Source organism: Sinocyclocheilus anshuiensis, unplaced genomic scaffold (genome assembly GCF_001515605.1).
Source record: "Sinocyclocheilus anshuiensis isolate Anshui unplaced genomic scaffold, SAMN03320099.WGS_v1.1 scaffold2125, whole genome shotgun sequence".
Taxonomy (NCBI): domain Eukaryota; kingdom Metazoa; phylum Chordata; class Actinopteri; order Cypriniformes; family Cyprinidae; genus Sinocyclocheilus; species Sinocyclocheilus anshuiensis.
The window spans coordinates 127,088-131,663 of NW_015551130.1; the positions used below are offsets into that span (position 1 = coordinate 127,088).

The 4,576-nt window shown below is 35.5% G+C and overlaps 1 pseudogene; it reads left to right on the top strand.

Annotated features, from left to right (window-relative positions):
- Positions 1-4,576, top strand: part of LOC107663190 (NACHT, LRR and PYD domains-containing protein 12-like) — a 47,227-nt pseudogene that overhangs the window by 37,560 nt on the left and 5,091 nt on the right.

A 4,576-nucleotide genomic window follows, 5' to 3' on the forward strand; every position in this document is an offset into this window, starting at 1 on the left:
ATAAGTATAGAAGATTTGGAAGCCGCTCTTGCCAGTCTTAGGGCTTCAACAACTGAAAGCAAGGCAGTCTCAGTCGAATGTCCACTTCTGAAGCCAGATTGGTTGCTGTCGAAGAGGTTGTTCTGTGTGAGAAAGGCAGAGACTTGGTTGAACACAGCTCGTTCAAGTGTTTTTGCAATGAAAGGAAGAAGGGAAACCGGTCTGTAGTTTTCTAAAAGAGTTGGGTTAAGAGTGGGTTTCTTAAGAAGTGGGGTTATACGAGCCTGTTTAAATGTTGAGGGAAAAACACCAGTGTGAAGGGATGTGTTAACGATGTGAGTGAGTGCAGGTACAACGGCAGGAGAAATGGCTTGAGATGGAAGGAGATGAGATGGAATAGGATCAAGCAGACAAGTAGTAGGATGATTGGAAAGGATGAGTTTAGAGACTTCTGCCTCAGAAAGTGGAGAGAAGGTTGAAAACGAGTATATGTTTGCTGGTAAGATGTGTTTGACAGTTTGTGGTGTGGCAAATTGTGCACTGAGCTTTGTAATTTTATTAATGAAACATAATAAAACAAACAATTATTATAAACAATAATATAACTCTGATTGGATTCATCTGAAAGAAGAAAGTCACATACACCTAGGATGCTTTGAGGGCGAGTAAAACAGAGGCTAATTTTCATTTTTGGGTGAACTAACCCTTTAATACATTGCTTAATACATTCAACAAAGTGTAGACATGTCTGTGTGTGTATATACCCCTCCCCTGCTACGCTGTTTTGTTGTCATGCTATCATGTGACTCAGTGGCTCCAAGCGGCAAGCGGATACTTTTGGCTACAGATGGAACAGTAGAACTCCGAGCTACAAAAGAAATGAAAAGGGGAGGAAGGAAATGCTGCACGTAGTACATATTGTATATAACTGTATACCAAATTGGTCCTTTTTATGCAGTATCGCTGTAAGGTGTATACTGAGTTTGGCCTTTTAATATTACTTTCTTAATGCATTAAGCCACTTTAAATGTTTTCATTATAACGGTTTTCTATGGGAGTAAAATGCTTAACATGTCATTTAGCATGTTTGCATATATATTTTGGGCTCAGCTGCTTGCCACATATTATATTTTATCAACAAACTGTATACCAAATTTGGTCTTTATCACTGTCTTCCTCCATTACACCATATTAAGTGCTTTTATATTGGTTATCAATAAGAGGAAATGAAATTCAGTGTGTTGCATTCATGTTCTGTACATTAAACTTTTCTTTATAATGGTTTTCTATGGAAGGAAAATGCACAATGTGGAAACTTTGAGCGTTGCTTTCATATTCTGGGCACATTTGCTAACTTGTATATCTAGTTTGCAACATTAATAAGGTGTATACTGAGTTTTGTCTTTTAATATTACATTCTTAATTTATTAAGCCACGTAAATTTTTTTCTTTAGAACTTTTCTACGGGAGGAAAATACTTAACACGAAACTGTGCATTGCTTTCATGTTCTGGGCTCCTCTGCCTGCAAAGGTAGCTTTAAGGTGCATGTAATATTAGTCATATCAACATTAGTTATTGTTAATTTTCAAAGTGTAGTTGGTCATTTAAACGTATGTTTTATAATGAAAAGTATCGGTATCAGTTTCGGCGATACTGGCCCTGTATTTATTCTGTATTGGATCGATACCAAAATTTGCAGTATTGCCACCCCTTGTACTATGGAGTCTGAGGTTAAATATTAGTTTATTTCTCATGTTTTGACTGGTGATAAATGTAAGTAATATATATATTCATAAAAATAACTTGTTAATGTAGGGGTAAACGTCCTACTATTAGAGTGTGGGATCTATGTTCATATCCTAATGCAACATATTATTTATTTATGACTGTAATTCCCCTCAAGCATACGCTGGCACAAGTGGTTTCCGTACTACTGGTTTATTTGATGGCTTTTCCCCCAAATCCATCGTGAAAACTAAACAATGAATACAAACCACATTAACTTAATACAAACCAAAACATACATTAGCAAATAAACAAACTTTAAGAACTTCAAACACAAAATACAAACAAAGCAAATATAAAGCGAAATACCTCGTTGGCTGCATGCTATATGAAAGAAATTGTCTTGAATACTCCTTAATCTCATGTTCAAATCCCTTGCAGAAAGAGACATCCATTGATGCGCACATGCTCAAAGTTCGAGTTTGCCACTGGCTTGCTTTTTTGTTTTTATTGGCGGTTGGCAAACAGCTTTCGGGTGCATTACCGCCACCCACTGATCTGGAGTGTGGACTCAGGATCTAAATGACTATACACAACACCAAAAACAATAAAAAATAAAAAATAAAAACAATTATATATATATATAAATTAATAAATAAACCACCCTTTAAACAAAAAATCAATAAACTTATATTTCTAAAATTCTATTTATTAGTCTTGTTGATCCTAAATACTCTAGAAGTAGACTCCAACCCTTATCATCTGCAGATTTTTTTAAGAATATTACTAATATTTTGCTCTCCATTCTCTCTTAGTGCATTCTTTAAAATTTCTCTCTCTGAATCATACTTCTGGCAATGCAATAAAACATGGTCTACTGTTTCTTCCTCTCCACAATATTCACACTTTCCATTATTATGCTTTCCAATCATGTATAGAGAACTGTCCTATATTAAATATCTTGCTGCATCATTTAAACACTCAAGTCCCACAGCATCCATCAAATCTTCCACTATCAAACCATTCCTATCAGTCCTTTCCCCTCCCCAAAGAGTACTAGTCAATGCCACCGGACTCACTTTTCTTATATAATTTCCTTCCTTGAAACTCAAAATTACTTTAAACCCCTCGTCTTCAACCTCCCTTCTCCGCACTACCCTACCTTCTTTTCTCCCATCTGAACTACTGCCTTCTTTACTACTATTACTCCTAACGCGTTTGTTTCTCCGTACTTCCGTCCAATTATTTAAGTCCATATCTTCATATCCACCCTCACCGTCACTACTCCCTTCCATCCTTAGTCCAGTCACAGATCAGTTTATGCACCTCTGCGGTTTGAAAGAAACGAAACAAAAACACTGTGCGTGTCCAAGATGTTTCCTCTGTTGTTTGAACCTCTCCACGCCAACTGAGAACCTTGCAGGCAGTCAGCCATTAAATACAACCATCGATATTTCAAAATAAAAGTCCCAAACCAAATAACAAAAAATAAATTCACAAATAATAAATGTAACTTATTATCTTCATAACAAAAATAATCTTAGAAAAAAGTAAACAACTTATATAAATAATATATACAATATAATAACAAACAGTTACAATGACCAAGTGAAAACAAGAGTCCAAGAGAATATGATGCTTGTCAGGTAAAAAGCTATATTTTAAGATAAAAAATATGCAAAATAACATGAGAACATGACATCCTGACTTCTTTAAAATGTCAACAGTCGTGAAAGTGTAAAAGGTGACTGGTTAGTATACAGTATAATAAAAGAGAACCTGTAATGTCTACCTGTTTTTTTATTATTCTCTTCAGATTGATATACTGTAAACTCACTGGTCAGTGCTGTGAGTTTGTGGCATCAGCTCTACAATCATCAAACTCCCGTCTGATAGAGCTGGACATGAGTAACAATGAGCTGTGGGATTCAGGATTGAAGCTGCTCTCTAATGGACTGAAGAGCCCAAACTGTCAGCTGGAGAAACTGAGGTTTGAGAATATTTTTTTCAGTATATTGATACATTAAAGAAGCTACTAAACATATTATAAATATAACTGTTACGGCCCATTTTAATAGGGTAAGAGGCGAACGAGTGATGTTAACGGGATTCCAACCACAGCCAACAGATCACCAAAGACAAATATAAGTTTAAATAATTTATTAAAGAAGAGTGAAATGAATATAAGGAGCATTAACTTCAGAGAGGCCCAAGACCAAAATAACAAACAAAGCAACTAATAAAATAAAGAAGAAATATAAATGACCTAATTATAAAGAAAAGAAAAGTACAAATGAACTTCCCTAACTCCCTAAACAACAAAAAAAACACATCGCATAATTAGATCAAAATAAATGGCAGACCCCTCCTATGCTCCAGGAATTTTCTTAGGATAAACAGGATAATCACAAATAGAAACAACAACGAACAGTAACCACGAAGCCGTTGATGATCTGTTGACGGAGATGGAATCCGGAGCTCTTCACGCCACAGAAGCAAACACCAAAGTGAGCTCGCCATGTGTTGGTAGCGTTTTAATGTTCATCCCAAAGAGGCACAAAATCACTGTCACAGACTTTTCATTAACTGTTCCCTGCTGGTGGAATGACCTGCCCAACTCAATACCAGCAGCTGAGTCCTTAACCATCTTCAAGAAACGGCTAAAAACACATCTGTTCCATCTTCATTTGACCCTCTAACTCTAGCACTCTCTATTCTATTTTAATTCTACTTTATCTATTTATCTTTTTTATTAAAAAAAAAACTAACACTAGCTTTCCATTTTTCTATTCTATCTACTCGTTTTTCTTTGTGTGTGTGTGTGTGTGTGTGTTTGTATGTGCACATATATATATATATATATATATATAT